This window comes from Tenrec ecaudatus, chromosome 1 (assembly GCF_050624435.1).
Source record: "Tenrec ecaudatus isolate mTenEca1 chromosome 1, mTenEca1.hap1, whole genome shotgun sequence".
NCBI lineage: Eukaryota > Metazoa > Chordata > Mammalia > Afrosoricida > Tenrecidae > Tenrec > Tenrec ecaudatus.
Window position 1 is genome coordinate 223,563,544 of NC_134530.1, and position 17,606 is coordinate 223,581,149.

The 17,606-nt window shown below is 48.8% G+C and overlaps 1 pseudogene; it reads left to right on the forward strand.

Annotated features, from left to right (window-relative positions):
- Positions 1-5,613: 5,613 nt before the first annotated feature.
- On the forward strand, positions 5,614-5,824 carry LOC142439699 (small ribosomal subunit protein eS28-like; annotated as a pseudogene).
- The last annotated feature ends 11,782 nt before the right edge of the window (positions 5,825-17,606 follow it).

Sequence of the window (17,606 nt, forward strand, 5' to 3'; positions counted from 1 at the left end):
TAGACTTATTCTAAAAGAGCAGCTAAGGAGATATGAAGGAGGGGAACAGGAATAATTAGAAGGGACACAGGAAGAAAGACTAGTAGAATAAAACCGAAAAACCAAACCAAACTCCTTGTCATCGAGTCATTTCCAGTTCATGGAGACCCTGGAGGACAGAGAAGAGCTGCCCCGTGGGTTTCCGAGGCAGTGGCCAGTTCGGGGTGTCAAAGCCTCTCCTTTCCTTGAAGAACATTTGAGGCAATTTCAAACTGCCGATCTTTCAGTTAGTTGCTCAAAGCAAAACCACCAGGGTAAAGAATTTCCTTCTTCTCGTGAGTTTTCTACCTCCTTTGAAACAAAGACTACAACATCGCCTGATGTGGTTCTCAATACATGTAAAGGAAATAGTTAAGTCAATTAAACTATAAACAGTGGAGGATAAAGGGATTTAAAGGGAGAGGTTTCTACACATCAATCAAGCTGATAGAATATCGACACCAAAAACTGTTGTAAGTAATGGATGTAGGTATGTTGTTTTGCTTGCTCTGTCTTGTTTGTGTGTTTATTATTGTCTCTGCATGTCTATCTAGATAAGAGAGGCAGGATAAACAATCCTGAGGAGAAAACAAGGGACCAAGAAAACAAGGGACCAACGGTTTGAGGGTTACAATGAGAGGGGGAGGCAGGAGAAAGGAAGTGGGTGTTAACAAACCCAGGGACAAGGAAATAAAAAATGATCTAAAATCAATGGTGAGGCAGGCGTAGGACGTCTGGTAGGGCTTGATCAAGGGCAATGTAATGGAGAGGAATTACTGAAACCCTAATGAAGGCCAAACATGGTAGTGGGACAAAAGGAAACAGAGGACAGAACTAGGAGGCAAAGGGCATTTATAGAGGTCTAAATATAGGCATGTACATATGTGAATATATTTTTATATGATGATGGGAAAATAGATCCATGTACATGTATTTATATGTTTAGTATTAAGGTAGCAGATGGATATTGGGCCTCTACTCAAGTACTCCTTCAACACAATAACAGCTTGTTCTAATAACCTGGCATTCCTTGATGCTCAGCTTGACGACATGATCGCTGAAGACAAAATGGGTGCATAAGCAAATGTGGTGAAGAGAGCTGATGGTGACTGGCTATCAAAAGATATAGCATCTGGGATCTTAAAGGGCCATCTAGCTAAGAAGCAACAACGTTAACATGGAAGAAGCACACCAGTCTGTGTGATCATGAGGTGTCGATGGGATCAGGTATCAGGCACTAAAGACCCAGAACAAAAAATCATATCAATGTGAATGAGGGGGAGTGTGAATGCAGACACAAAGCCCATCTGTACACAATTGGACATCCCCTCACAGAAGACACAAGAAAGAGACAAACCAGTCAAGATGCAGTATAGCACCGATGAAATATACAACTTTCCTCCAGGTCTTTAATGCTTTCTCCCCTGACTAGCATGACCCCAATTCTACCTTACAAATCTGGCTAGACCAGAGCATGTACATGGGTACAGACAAGAGCTGGAAACACAGGGAATCCAAGACAGACAACCCCCTCAGGACTAATAATGAGAACAGAGATACCAGGAGGGGAAGGGGAAGGTGGGGGGAAAGGGGGAAACCGATCACAATGATCTCCATATAACCCCTCCCAGGGGGACGGACGACAGAAAGTGGGTAAAGGGAGACATCAATCAGTGTAAGACATGAAAAAATAATAATTTATAAATTATTAAAGGTTCATGAGGGAGGGAAGGGAGGGTAGAGAGGGAAAAAATGGGGAACTGATACCAAGGGCTCAAGTAGAAAGAAAATGTTTTGAAAATGAGGATGGCAACAAATGTACAAAAGTGCCTGACACCATGGATGGATGCATGGATTGTGATAAGAGTTGTATGAGCCTCCCCCAAAGTGATTTAAAAATAACAATAGTGCAATACCTAGAGGAACTCCTTTTTTAAAATAAATCATTTTATGGGGGTTCTTATAACACTCCCCTCATCAATTGCATTCAGCACATTTGTACATTGTTGCCGTCATCATTTTCAAAACTCTTTCTACTTGAGCCCTTAGTATCAGTTTCTCTTTTTCCCTCCCTCTTGCCCTCCCGCCCTCCTACCCTTGGGAACTCCTTGATAAATTATAAATTATTATTTTCATATCTTACACTGTCCACTGTCTCCCTTCACCCACGTTTCTGTTGTTCATCCCCCTCGGTGAAGAGGGTTATATGTTGATCCTTGTGATCAGTTTTCCCTTTCCCCCCATTCCTCATCTCCCCTACCCTCATGGTATCCAATACTCCCACTGCTATTGGTGGGGTGTTCATCTGTCTTGGATTCCATGTGTTGAGAGCTCTTATCTGTACCAGTGTGCATGCTTTGGTGGTCTGGCTGGATTTGTAAGGTAGAGCTGGGGTCATGATGGGGGGGGATGCATTAAAGAACTAGAGGAATACTGTGTGCTTCATCTCATCGGTGCTATACTGCACCCTGGCTGACTCATCTCTTCCTTGTGACCCTTCTGTGAGGGGATGTCAATCATCTACAGATGGGCTTTGGGTTTCCATTCTAACCACCCTTATTTATATTGAAATGGTTGTTTGTTTTGGGTCTTATGATGCCTGATACCTGATCCCACTGACACCTCCTGATCACGCTGGTATAATAGCCGGCCATCATCAGCTTTCTTCACCACATTTGCTTATGTACCCATTTGATCTTCAGCAATATTATTGGGAAGGTGTGCATCACAGCATGCCAGCTTCTTAGCACAAAGTGTTCTTGTGTTGAGGGAGGACTTAGTAGAGGCCCAATGTCCTTCTGCTCCCCTAGTACCTAACATAAATATATGTAGCTAGGCCTATATCCCTATCATTATAAGTTAATATACCTACATATGTATATGCCTATATTTATACATCTATAATTGTCTTTTGCTGCCTACTTCTTTCCTTTATTTCCTTTTACTTGAGGAACTACTTTTAAAAATCTGTACCCAGAAATACCTCAAAAGCACTCAATAAACACAAATGAAATTCTACCTGAAATGATACCGTTTAGAGATGGAAAACAGATTAGTGGTTACAAGGGATGGTGGGTGGAAATAAAGACCATGACTGTAAAGTGATCACATCGAGACGTTGTGTTGATAGAATAGCTCTATAATTTTATTTCATTTTTGGCGCTGGCTATATGGATATTAACAAATGATAAAGTGGCACAGAACCCCATACACAGTGTGTCAGTCAATTATCTGATCTTGCTGTCATACTGCGGTTTATGTAAGATAAAACTATTGGGTGGCACTGGGTAAAGGGCACAATAAACTTTCCTGTACCGTCTTTACAAGCTCCCGTGAATCTAAAATTACCTCAAAATAAAACATCTTTAAAAATAGTCTTGGAACAGTGATTACGGGTCTCTTCTTGTTCGGAGCTCCAGAGAAAGAAGGGGGAAAAAGATTCAGAGAAGAAACTAGTCCAAAGGACCAACATCTACATGGGCCACGGCCTCATCTACCGGAAGACCAGAATGGCACCCGACTACCTCGGCTGGCCGTTCCATCTGCACCATAACAGAAGCGGAGCTGATGTGGGACAGATTCAAATTCCTTATTTAAAAAATATATCTTTTGTTGTACTTTAGGTGAAAGTTTCCACAGCATCTAGCGACTTTCATAAAAATCATTCCGTGATATTGGTTGCAATGTTCACAATGTGTCAGTATCCTCATGATTTCCACTGTGTGTTCTGTTTTTACTGATCTAGCTTCCCTTTTTCCTCCTAGCCTTCTTCTCTTTCCTTTTCAGTAAACGTTGACCATTTGATCTTAGACACCTGTTTAAGGCAGTAAATTACTCGGGGGTGACATTGTTTATTTTATATGTCTATCTGTGATTTGGCTTGGAAGTGGTCTTTAGTAATTGTTTCCATCGCAAATTCAAAGGGTAGCTCGGGGTGAAAGGCTCAGGGGCAGGGTGTCCCTCTCGTCCCTATCAGTGCAATGTTGTTGTCAGGCGTCCTCAAGTCAGTTTCCGCTCAGAGAGACCCGTGCACCACAGAAGGAAACACTCCGCCCTTCTCACCATTACTCTTCTGTCGGAGCGCATTGCTGCAGCCGCTCGCTGTGTTGAGGGGCTCCTCTTGTTCACTGCCCCTCTACGTTAGCAAGCATGACGTCCTCTCCTGACATGTCCACAGTGTGAGACCACGTGTCACCGTTCTTGCCCCTAAGGAGCATCGGTCCAGTAGGTCTGGCCTTTTCGGGAGAACTTGAATTTTCTCTGTTTTTCTCCCATTCTACCTGGGATCTTTTCCTGTGTTCCTGGTCAGCCTGGTCTGTAGTGTGGACTAAGTATGATCTAGTGTTTCCGGTGTCGGGCTAGAAGGCTATTCATGTGGGCCATTAGTCCTGTGGAGCAGTCTCTTCTTGGCCTTTTGGATTTCCTTGTTCTCTTTGGCTTCCTATGAGGAGAGGGCAATCCTTATGTTTGAAATAGCTGCTTCCAAGCTTCTAAGACCTCAGGACACTATTCGTGGACTACTCGTGGAACTAGGTCATGCCAACTAATACATTCAACAGAACTCTAGTTCTGAGAATGTCTACACGTCGTGGACCTGTCGAGATGAGGCCTGAGAAATGCAAGGGCAGCAGTTGGAAACCACCAGCCGCTCTCCACCAGTAGAAAGACCAGACTCTCTATGGAAAGAGTTCCAGGTTCGGAAACCCACAGCGGCAGTTCTACCCTGTCGCTATGAGTCCACTGCGACTGGATGGCAGGGAGTTTGGTGATTTTGAGCTTTGAGACCAGAGGACTCTCCGAGGCCATTTCCTTGAAAGAATCCAGAGACCCTGAACTGAAACCAGTCCTGAACCATCTTACTAAACAGCAGGTTGGCTCACAAAATAAACAATGCCGACAGTGAGGACTGGAGGTCTGTCTAGGGCAGCGGTTCTCAACCTTCCTGAGGCCACGACCCTTTCATACAGTTCTTCATGTTGTGGTCACTTCCCCCCAACTATAAAATGATTTTCGTTACTACCTCATCACTGTCATGTTGCTACTGTTATGAATCAGGCGACCCTGTGAAAGGGTCATTTGACCAACCCCCAAAGGGGTCGCAGCCCACAGGTTGAGAACCGCTGGTCTAGGCGATCAAATGGTCAGAAAATGCACTCTAAAAAGCGAAGGTAAAAGGGGGGAAGGGGCTAGAAAGGCAAATTCCTGAAAGTGAGAGCCCAGCAGGGAATTCCTGAGCAGGTTCACACATGGTCGACAGGTAACCAATGTCTCTGGACGGGAGCCTGGAAACACGGTGACCCGTGGGTGCAGAGCACAACGGCTGTCGATTTCCAAGCTTGTGACCTTCAGGAAGCTGATCACTCATCCTAGCTGCCACATGGATTCCGACTGTCCACCTCTGGGCAAGGGGCTGAGTGCTGCACGGAGGGCAGTGCCCAGGGCCTCCTTGAGTAGATCCTAGTATTGTATTAGCTGGTTCAAGGTCTTGATCCTTGTTACTGTAGGTATTTACAGAAGGGAATGCTCTGTCTTTTGAAAACATGGGATGAAGTTTGGGGGGAAGGGATAAAAGGTTTTGATGTCTTCTGCGCCTGACCGCCGCCGCTCCGCCATCTGGACACCAGCCGTGTGTAGCCCATCCACCTGGCCAGAGTCACCAAAGTGCTCCCAGGGGCAGAATATGCAGGTGTGCATGGAGTTCATGGACGACTCACGCCGCTCCATCCTCTGCAACGTGAGCGGCCCCCTGCGTGAGGGCTTGCTCACTCTGTAGGCGCCCGAGTGAGAAGCTCGGAGGCTGCCCTGAGGCTGCTGCCAGGTCTCCGATGTCTGGTCGACCACTTGATCAACGGGCATGAGCTGCGACTGTCCAATAAAGCGTTTAAATTGTAAAATAAAAAACCAAAAAAAGATTCTGTCAGCAATTTAGTACCAAATAGGGCAAGTGGGGGAAATGTTGTTAGGTGCCGGGGGAGCCGGTTCTGACTCATAGCGATTCTATGCGTGGAAGGAAACATCACCCGCTCCTGGGCCACTCTCAAAAAGTTCTGATGCTCGAACCCTTCGTGGGGCAGCCACTGCGCCAACCCATCTGGGCTAAGCCCTTCTTTTTTGCTGCCTCTCCTGGAGCAAGCATGACGTGATAAGTGATGAATCACATGATCAAGCAAATGTGACAAACATGTTGTTAATCCGGGAGGCTGGGTGAAGGGCATTCAGGAGTTCTTTGAGACTTTCTATACATTTTAAATTATTTCAACATGGAAACTTTTTAAAAAATCATTTTATTGGGGGCTCGTGCAACTCTTATCACAATCCATAGGTACATCCATTGTGTCGAGCACATTTGTACAGTTGTTGTCATCATCATTCTCAAAACATTTTTTTCTACTTGAACTCTTGATATCTGCTCATTTTCCCCCTCCTTCACTAACATTTGATAATTTATAAATTATTATTATTTTGTCATATCTTACACTGTCCAGCATCACCCTTCACCCACTTTTCTGTTGTCCATCCCCTAGGGAGGAGGAGGTTATATGTAGATACTTGTAATCGGTTCCCCCTTTCGACCCTACCTTCCCTCCACCCTCCTGGTATCACCACTCTCACCCCTGGTCCTGAGGGGTTCATCTGTCCTGGATTTCCTGTGTTTCCAGTTCCTATCTGTACCAGTGTGCATCCTCCGGTCTAGCCAGATTTGCAAGGTAGAATTGGGATCATGATAGTGGTGGGGAAGAAGCACTTAAGAACTAGAGGAAAGTTGTATGTTTCATTGGTGATATACTGCACCCTGACTGGCTTGTGTCCTCCCCGCAACCCTTCTGTAAGGGGGTGTCCAGTTGCCTACAGATGGGCTTTGGGTCTCCACTCACCTTTATTTACAATGATATGATTTTTTGTTCTTTGATGCCTGATACCTGATCCCATTGATATCTCATGATCACACAGGCTGGTGTGCTTCTTCTATGTGGGCTTTGTTGCTTCTGAGCTAGATGGCAGCTTGTTTACCTTCAAGCCTTTAAGATCCCAGACGCTATATCTTTTGATAGCCGGGCACCATCAGCTTTCTTCATCACATTTGCTTATGCACCCATTTGTCTTTGAAACTTTTTTAAAAGCGTGCTTTAAAAAAAAAAAAAGGCGCCAAGAAAAGGATGAAGACACAAGCCCCATGATGCTGGAGCATGTGTGCAATAGACACAGTGGACAAAGAACTGGCCTCCACAATGTGTAAAGAGCTCCCACAAACAAATGAGAAACATAAACAGCCTACTATGGGGAACATGGGCACACACATGGACAGGACCGTCACAGATAAGGAAACTCGAGATCAATAAAATATTCAAAAGATGCTCTTCTAATGAGAAAAATAGAAACTCAAACCATAGTGAAATACCACCTCAGACCACTGGTCCACGCTGGATGGTTAGGACGATGGGGCTCACGGCTGTGGGTGTGGGTGTGAAACGGTACGGTGCGTGCCCACACCAATTTAGACGATTCCGTCATGAGCTTAAAGGTGCGCTCTCTTCCAGGCAGCAAGGGGAGCGGCTGTCAAGGAGTTCACGAAGGCAGGGACTGTTTGGAGACCGTGGTAGCAATTGTACCATACCACTCGATGTGAACTATGGAACGATATCTGTATTAACCCCCAATGAAATGGTTTTAGCAAAGAAAAAGATTAAATCATACCTGACAACAAACCTAAGAACTGGAAGAAACCCACAGGGTCGCCGTGAGTCAGAATCCACCGACTCAATGGCAGTGAGTTTGGTTTTGCGTTTCAGACACACACAAGATTTTATACCAAAATGTTTAATCAGGTTTCTCAGTTGGATTTTTCCTCTTTTTTTTTTTTTGCCTCTCCACTTGGCCAGAGTCCACAAACCCATCTGCGTCTCTGTCCGTGCGTGTGTGACTGCTGCACTCGGTCCAGTATCCAGGCTTTCACGCGAAAGGAAGGGCCCCCCACAGGCTCCCAATGCAAAGCCGCCCTCCCTCTTTCAGGCAAACAGCCATCTGAAGCCTTTCTGCAAAACCCTGCAAAGGGACACTGGGGGGAGCTATTTCACCGCTCAGGGGCCTGCTGCTTTTTCTTTCTGTTGGGTGACACAAGCAGGCTGTGCTGGACTTGAAGGCTGGCGGTTCGAACCCAGGTGGTGGGACCCCAGTAGCAGGTTAGTGAGCTCCCTCCGTAAAGATGAGAGCCTGGGAACCCCCCACCCCACCCCGAGGATCACCCAGGCAGGGTGGGGGTGAATCCACTCTACGGCACGGGCTTGCTTTCGCTCTTGTGAGTTTGGGGCAACTTGACAGAAGGGAGGTGAAGAAGAGACTGGGCTTCTAGTTCCACCATTTTCTCTAAACTCTCATGTGTGTCCTTGGGCAAGTCACAGGCCCCTCTGCTTGTTTCCTCCTCTGTAATAAGTCATCTGTGAGTTGTGGGAAGTGATACCTGGCGCTCAGCTCACAAGTCCCCGAGGGATAAATAACTAGAGGTGCTGATATTGGGGGGGGGGGGGCACGCCAACAGGACACGCCTCTCCCTAGTATGGAAACACACACCTATGCCCATTAAACAAAGTATGGATTCACTGAAGACTGTCTGGTGATGGGAAAGGCAAGCTGAGCTTTATGAACAAATTCATCTCTTTTCGATGGAGAAGGAAGAGCCTGCTCACCCTTCAGTTTTAGGGAGAGCAAGTAGGTTTACCTTCACGATCTTCCTGGAGGCGCTGTGATCACAGTGTGGAGTCATTGTTTCCTCCCGGTGCTCTTGTATTTCGAAAACTGGGTTCTGTTACACGGAGAGACAGTCAACAAGGATAGATGAGCTGGGGACAACGTGGACGCAGGGTCAGGGTTTGGACAGGAAGAACGCTCAGTGACCTTCCCTGACCAACGATGGCACTGACTCCCCATTAGCACTCGCCCACGGTAAGACGCAAGGGGCACTCCGTACTTACAGACCACACCGCTTACTCTTCCCTTCCACCCAACCGGAACACACAACTGCAGTTGGGAAGAAGGACGCTTTCCAATTAAGAAAATGAGATAGAGATGCTGACCAGCAACCCTCCTGAGGCCTTTATAGGAGTCTGTTTCTCCCGCTCAGGGAATGGTCCTCCTTGAACAGGTATGGGGGCAGGCCTCAGCCGTCTTAATAAGGAGGGCGGCAAGATCTCTTGCCAGCGACGATAGCAACTAAGTCAGAGAGAGTAAAAAGTCCTATTACAGGTCGCCATGCAGACATTGAAACAAACCTAAGAACAGGAAGCAAGAGCCCTGGAGGCGTCTTTTCCCTCCCTCCCCTCCCCCAGGGTATCACTGGGCCCTGCTGGCCCAGCAGCATGCCTAGACGCCCAAGGATGGTAGGGCTGAGCTGACATATCTGGTGCAGGGGGTGGGGGCGGGGGCTGACAGGGAAGGGAGGCATGTCCAAGGGCTGAGAGGTATTGGGGTGGGGGGGTACATAGTGAAGGAGGTGCCTTCTGTGATTGGGGATGGGCTACGCTGAGTAAATAAGAAACGCGAGCAAAACACAGCTCTGCTGAGCTCAGATGGCGGGAACCAGGTTTCCCGTGGTCACAGAAGTCACTGGTACATAGAAGAGCGAAGGACTGGCAAGGACACGGAAAGGTTGGCTGCAGTTAGAAATATCAGCACGCTACACCCTCAGGGACAGTCGTGGGAGTAGCAATACCAGGAGGGTAGGGGCATGGTCAGGGAAGGGGGAGAGGGAGAAAGGGGGATCCCATCACAAGGTTGGATATATAGCCTGCCAACCCAAAGCGGACGGATAACAGAAATGTGGGTGAAGGGAGGCAACTGTAAGAGATGAAATAATAATATATAATTAACTGATCAAGGATTCACGAGGGTGGGAGGGTCAGGAAGGGCGTAGGGAAAAGAGGAGCTGATAGCAAGAGCTCGAGTAGAAAATGTTTTGGAAATGATGCTGGCAACGTGTGTACAAATGCGCTTGATACAATCGATGCATGGAATGCTACACGAGCTGTAAGAGTCCCTCAATAAAATGATTTAGAAAAGAAGAGAGAGATCAATAGGAACTGGTCATCTCTACATTTAAATACACAGATATAAAATGTGCATGTATCAATATCAAATGCACACTCACTGTCGTGGGGTTGATGCCCATCAGAACGCTCCTTTAGGGCAGGGTAGAACTGCCCGTGAGGATTGAAGATGGTGATTTTTTTACGGGAAACCAGGTCTTCCTCCCTCGGAACAGCTGCTGGTTCCAACTGCTGTCAGCAGCTCCTGTGTAAGCTCCTTACGTATGCACGTGTGTGCATATGGACATGCATGTGCTCTCTAGCTTTGTCTACTGACACCCCTAGCAATGAGCTCACCCTGTGCCCAGATTTTGGTTTCTAAATAACATCCTGCACTAAAAGAAGCTAGGGTAGCCCTGGTAGTGCAGTGGTGATGGATTGGGCTGAGCTCCACATAGTCAGCAGTTCAAGACCACCGGCAGCAGCTCCTCAGGAGCAAGACTGGACTTTTTACTCCCATAAATAGCTACAGTCTTAGAAACCCACAGGGGATCACTGTGAGTCAGCATTAACTCGATGGCAGCGAGTTTGCGGTTTGGGGGGGTTAGGGCTCCAGGAAAAGGATCAGTGGAGCAGAAACATTATGTCCAGCCAGAAAATGAGGACATGCCACGACAACAAGGAGGACATGTCAGAGGACACAGCATTCATCATGGAATGAATCACGATTGAATGGCAGGAGAGAGCGCCTCTTCCTTACAGCAGAATACCAACGAACAAATGTAGAAGGAATACAAGAAGCAAGCCTCCCTTTAGCCACCCTCACAATGGCAGTCCATGACATCAGTCACCTGTAACTGCTGAGGCCGATTGATGGGTGAGGTCTAATGACTAAGAGCACGTCGGTGTCATCTCAAAGTCTCTCCCCACAAAATTCAATTATCGAAGGGGAAGCGAGGGTTTGGTGGAGGGGGACCTGGACAGACAGCAGCTTCTTCCAGCGGTTACTGTTGACACTGTCCGCAGCGGGTTGGGATGGCATCACGTGACGCGTGGAGGAGTGTGGCATCATTCCGGAGGAGTTCCTGCCAAGACGACGTGGCCTCTCAGGCTGTTCAAGAGGGAAACCCTGAGGGAATTTGAGGCCCCTGTGCAGGATGAAGGCGCCACACCCTACAAAGCTGTCAGGGACACGAGTGACAGGAATGACAGAGAAACTATTCTTTCCGAATGAAGAGACCTGACAGCTACGCGCCACATGTGTTCACGATTGGCCCTGGACCGAAAAAGGGGAAAAAAACCCAGCACTAGTACCGTTGGCAGAATGTGAATGGGATGTGAATATTGGACGGCAGCATTGAAGCAACAGTGATTTTGTTTGTAGTGCTACGTGGTGGTGGTGTCCCCAGGTGGCAAAATTGGTTAAGCGTTCCACTAACTGAAAGACTAATGGTTTGAACACAGAAGTGCCTCAGAAGAAAGGCCTGGAGATCTTCTGCCAAAAGGTCCCAGCCCTGAAACCCCCATGGAGCTCAGTTCTGCTCCGCACACTTGGTGTTGCCTCGAGCAGGGATGTGCTCGGTGGCAACTTACCATAACAGCACCATTGGTGGCTGCGTGGCAAAGTGTCCCTTGGCAGTGGACAGATGTCCTGGAGGGCTGAGGAGGCTTCAGGTCTGCAGCGTGCGCTCCAATGGTTCAGAGAGAGACCATTGTAGGGGGTATAGGTGTAGGTGCGTGCACACACACACACGGACAAGGCAAATGTGGTTGAAAGCTAACAACTGGACAATCTCCCTAAATGAACTCTTATGGGAAGTTCAATGGACCATTCTTGTAACTTCATGTAAATTTTGGGCTTCTTTTAAAATAAGGTATATATATATATATATGTATGTATGTATGTATATATACATGTATATGTGTGTGTATGTATATATATATATATATATATATATATATATATATATATATATATATAGAGAGAGAGAGAGAGAGAGAGAGAGAGAGAGAGAGAGAGAGAGAGGTGAAAGAAGGATTCAAGAATAACATTAAGAAACCACTCAAAAGTAAACTCGCATCCATCAATTTGATGTCAGAGACCTTATAGGACAGGGTCAAAACGCCCCTGTGGGTTTCCAAAATGATTACTCTTCACCAGAGTAGTAAGCCTTGTCTGTCTCCCTCTGAGCAACTAGTGGTTTTGAGCTGCTGACCTTGCAGTTAGCAGCCCAATGTTTAGCCCACTACGCCACCAGAATGCCTACTATCAAGAAGAGTAAGTCCTAAATATGGGTAGGGCGCATGTGACTTTGTAAAAGCTCAGTCAGCCTCTTTTGTCACCCCAGTCTTCGAGCACGCAGGCCGGAGCGCTGACTGGTTAGTACATTACGTGGCTGTCTCGCTAGACACTCAGTCCATCACCGTCTGTAGCAGGAGCTCAAAGCAGACGAGTTAGTTTCTATTTGTGGCTTTTCACGATATCTGCTGTTTTGTGCTCACAGGATCGAAAGTTTCTTTACATCGTAATAATGGCAGCAAAGTTCATATAGCTCCGACTGCAAGTCACCACTACTCGTTTGCCTATTTTAACTCATGCTACGGGACTGTTTTAGCACAGGACACACTGCGAGGCTGAGACAACTGCTATCCTTATTTGTAGATGAAAAACTAAGAGAGAGGTCAAGTGTCTGAGGTCAAGTGTCTGGCCCAAGTTAGCCTCGGAGCTGGGATTCGAACCCAGCCAGTCTGACAATAGACTTCATAATTTCTATATCCACAGTCTCCATTTCCAGAGCTGGTTGGTTGAAGTGTCCTCAGGACAGGAACTGCACCTCCACCTGTATCTCTTATCTTCCTCCAGAAGGTCCAGTGCGGCCCTCTGTGTTTGATAAATGGTTGTTCTCTGGGATTCTGAGACCCAGGGGCAGAAGCTCTGTGGCAACTATTGACTGAAGGGCCATCAGCTCATGATGGCCTTGTCTCTTGAGAGACTACCTCGAGGCTTGTTGGAGAGATGCAATACATGGTACGGAACAGGAAGTCAGAGTGAAGATCACCGCCTTCAACGTGGATCCAGGTTCCTTTCAGCTCAGCCAATGGGGACTGAGTCACAATCCCAGACCCCTGCACTCCATGCCTGGCACTGAATTGCACACGGGATTCAAAGAGTCGGGTTTTTACCCTCAAGATGTGATCGCTCTTGGGCAGAGGGTAGAGGATGATGGGAAAAAGCAGATTCCTAGGCCCAGACCTCAGTGCATTTGGGAGAAACGCCTCATGGAATCCATTTTTTGAGAAGAGGGTGCACAGGCCTCGGTGAACAGAAAGAGCTCCCATACTGGCAGGAAAGAGCCTTTGGTGTGGGGGGAGAGAAGCAGGCACCAGGTGGGGGCCAGGAGCACTGGGGAGCACTCACCTCCCTAAGGCCAGCTGCCCCCCAAAGGGGTGTGCGTCTCACCATCAGGGAACACTCCGAGGCCCAGGGTGCCCATGGGCCTTGGGTTGCCTCCCACAGTCCCAGCGTACTCCTGTGGCTAGTGCCCTCTTTCATGATCCACCGCAGCCCCTTTGAATGATCGATTTCATGAGTGCCCTGCCAGATGCTGTGCCTGCCTGATGTTGCCACGAGATGCAGTGTGGCGCTGTAGAGCATCCTGCCTCGAGAGTCAAACCCCAATCCGACTCACGCGTTGGGAGAAAGGGACATAGATTCCACCTGAACAGCATTGACAGTGAGGTGTGATTGCAGAGCCCTGGTGGTGTCGGGGCTACCTGTCGGGCTGCCATCCCCAAGGTCAGCAGTTGGAAACAACCACTCGGGAGAAAGGTGAGGCTTTCTGTCTCGGAAACACACAGGGGTAGTTCTACCTGTCCTATGGGGCGCCATGAATCAGATCGGGCCCAAGGGAAGTGGGTTTGTTTTATTTTTAAGTATGATGACAGGAGGCGTGGGCTGGAGCTGCACGTTGGGCTGGGGTTGACACGACCAGCCGCTCTGCAGGAGAACAATGGGGCTTTCTGCTCCTGTAAAGAGTTACCAACCCACAGGGGCGGTCCTACCCTGTCCTGGAGTCAGAATTGACCCGATGGCAGTGAGCTGGTTTCTGTCTGATGGTTAAGCCATTCACGGATGATACTTCCTGAGAGCTCCCGACATGCCGGGGGTGGCCATGTTGTGGCTGGGTGCCATCAAGTGGTCTCCAGCTCACAACTGGACCTGGAGTGACAGACTGGAACCATCCCATAGTTCCACTCCAGATCTCAGTGTGGACTGCATTCCCCGGGGGGTCTCCAAAAATTAGAGAAAACTGTGTGCTCGCAAAAGAAATCCAGCCCCACCGCCCCAGGTACCCAGAGATGACGCTTAGGTCCAGACACCGCTTCTGAGTCATGAAAGTCCATCATGTCAGGTAAGGGTCTCTCTCGATAGACGCGCTGCCTGCCACTCTTTACACGCAAACACAGAAAGGTTTACTTGCATTTGTTTCAGGATTGAAAGCTGAACGGCTGTCTGGAGGCCCCTCTGAGAATCGAAATGGCTCGGCCATGTCCTTCAGATCAAAATGTTCTATGCCTTCATGAACTCACCATTTAATGTGACGGCCAATTCAAAATAGGGGTATGGTTTCATTTTGGGTTTCTGCCGAGCGAACATTAAAGGCACTGGCCCTACCTGATGCATTTGAAGCAAGCAGGTTGCTTCTCTGACCGTACGTGTCTTTTGTAGGTATGATACCAAAAAAAAAAAAAAAAAAGATTTTTCAGTGGAATCCAAACTGAGTGAGTGGCAAGAATTCCCTGAATGAGCCATTTGGAAGGTTTCTGAAAAGTCCTTTAAGAGCATTTGATAAGATACCAAAATTACCTCAACAGATATGGATCGCGTGTGATGGGAAGCGAGCGCTGCAGAAGGCGACACCAAGGTTGCCCTCGGCCTTTCTTGTCCCTTCTCTCAGCTCAGAACAGAGCCCTCTGAGCTCCAGCTCGTCCCTGGGACGGGCGGGGGTGAGGCGGAGTGGGGACTGCTAGGTTTGGCAAGGTGAGTTTGGGGCTCCTATCCTGTGCAATGCATGTCTCTATGAACAGACGCCTTTGAATTAAGGTGTCGGCGCACACAATCATCAAGCCCCTGCGGCCTACCCAGGGAAGGAACAAATCTGTCTTGGGAACAATACAGTGGGAATACTTCTTAGGAGAGAGGATGAGGAGCCTTTGTCTCACTTGGCATCCTTTGACCACGTTGTCAGGGAGACCAGTCCCTGGCAAAGGACCTCCTGCGGGGTAGAGTAGGGGGACCGTGAAGGAGGAGGAAGGTGGGACACCGTGGGCTGCAACAACAGGCTCAACCCTAACAATTGTAAGGTTGGCTCCGGCCGGCCCAGTGGGTCCTTCTGCTGTGGATAGGATAGGGTCGCTCCGAATGGGAGCTGACACCACAGCACCCAACAGTGTCCCCTATGTGTGAGACGCTGTGATAGCCATGAAGGATCCACTAAGCAGGATGGAAACCAGACATTTAAAGGAAGAGAGGGGCACAAGGAAAACACCACCATCAACAAAAAGACAAAGCTGCTGTTGTTGGATCGATTCTGGCTCCGGGCGACCTATGTCATGTGTGTCGGGACTTCCAATGAGTGTGGCCTCTTGGAAGCAGACCGCCAGGCTTTTCTTCCGAGGCACCTCAGTGTGGCAAGAAGGCGGGGAGCATGACAGGGATCCCAGATGCAGACAGCCGAAAGGCAAAGGCTCCTGGGGAGCAAACATGAGTGGCACGAGCCTCTGGGAGCCTCGGGTATGTGGGCGGCTGAGGTTCTCAGAGGCGCATGGCGTGTCTTCATGACGGAGCAAGTCCACACCTTGTTTTACACGCAGGGAAGGCCCACGCAAAAGCCCCGGGCAAGTGGATGACAGCGTTAAATTCCTGAGTACACATTCTAAGGAACTGGAACGATTGGAGATAAAGACCAGTTAGGAGGTTTTTGCATATTAAAAAAAAAAGGTAACGTGGGTCATAGGTTCAAGCTAGACTAGCATTAGTGGGGAGGGAGGGGATGGATACATCGTCTTAAAGATCATAAGCAGACCCATAGGACTTGGCAGCTGTGAGGAGCCGTGGGGCGTAAGCTTTTGAGGCTAAACATGGAGGCATGGAGCGTGGCCGGGGGGAAGGCAGTAGAGCCATGCAGGGGAGAGACCACCAGTACAGGTCTGAGGTGAGTGATCATGAGCTTGGTCCTGGACCCCTCAGCCTGAAACCTTGTGGGGAGGAGGATACATACATGCATACGGACTGCCCATCTTTGCGGGGAACCCACTTGCTGGTAGGGTGCAGGAAAGAGGGAAGGGAGTTGAAGAAAGCGGCTTTCGTGCCAGAAGGTAGCTGGATGTGTCGTGTCTACGTGGGGCCGAGACACAGAGGCGCTCCGTGAATGGCAGAGACAAGGTTAGATGCAAGGCAGGAAGAGAAGGGAGCTGGAGGCGGAGAACTCAAGCACCAGGCTCATATATGGCTGAGGGAAAGATAGAGGCAATGGGAGACAGAGGGGAAGAACCAAGAACCCAGTGATCACAGAGTTCCTGAGACCTCAGGAGGAGGTCACAAAGAGATGGCAGAGGTCAGTAGACAGCAGTATCACTGGAGTCCGTTCCTGAGCCTCGGGGCTCGCTATGTTCTAGAGTCTAAGAGCTTCACCTACGTCTCAGTGCCCCACTGTGGGCTGTTATTGGCTGTGGAGTCAGCTTCGACCGCTGGCACCCAGTGTGCCGGGCAGAACGGCTCCGCAGGGCTGCCAAGGCTATTGCCCTTTCATAAGCGGATCACCAGGCCTCCCTCCCAAGGCACTTTTTAGGAGGTATAAACTGCCAACCTTATAGCTGGTACTCCCAAAGCCAGACTCATTCCAATGCCCAGTGACCCTGAAGGACAGAGGGAAACTATCCCTGTGGGTTCCCAAGCCTGCAACTCTTACAGGAGTAAAAGAGTCTCACCTTTCTCCCACGGAGTGGCTGCTGGTCTTGAACTACTGACCTTGTGGTTAGCAGCTCAAATCATAGCCCACTGCTTGCAGAACCCAGGGAAGAGGGATTGCTAGTAAACACCACCGGGTGGTGTGGGACAGTCCCGTGACTTCCACAAGGTCACACAAGTGACAGAGCAGGGACTCTAAACCTGTTAGCCTCACACATTAGGGCAGTGGGTGGTGGGGGGTGGGAATCGGATCCCAGAGTTGGCTGGGAAGGAAAAGAGGACAGGACCCGCATCCGTTCCACACTTGCTGTGGGCCTAGAACCTTACAGAACACTGTCTGTGAATTCAGACTCAGGCAGGGAGAGAAAGGGAGTGGCGGCAGGGGGACAGCTGGTTCAGGAAGCGGCAGGAGTGACCCCGTCCCCCTAAATCTTCCGCCAGAATGTGGAAATCGTCTCGCAAGACAGACCCTTGCATTAAGCCCATCTCTAAACCGTGACCGGCCGCCACCACTGCGCGTGGGGACCCGCTGCCCTTCCTTGGTGTACGTGTCAAGAGCTATTCTTAGGCTGAATATACATGCAAAGTATTCCCGCATG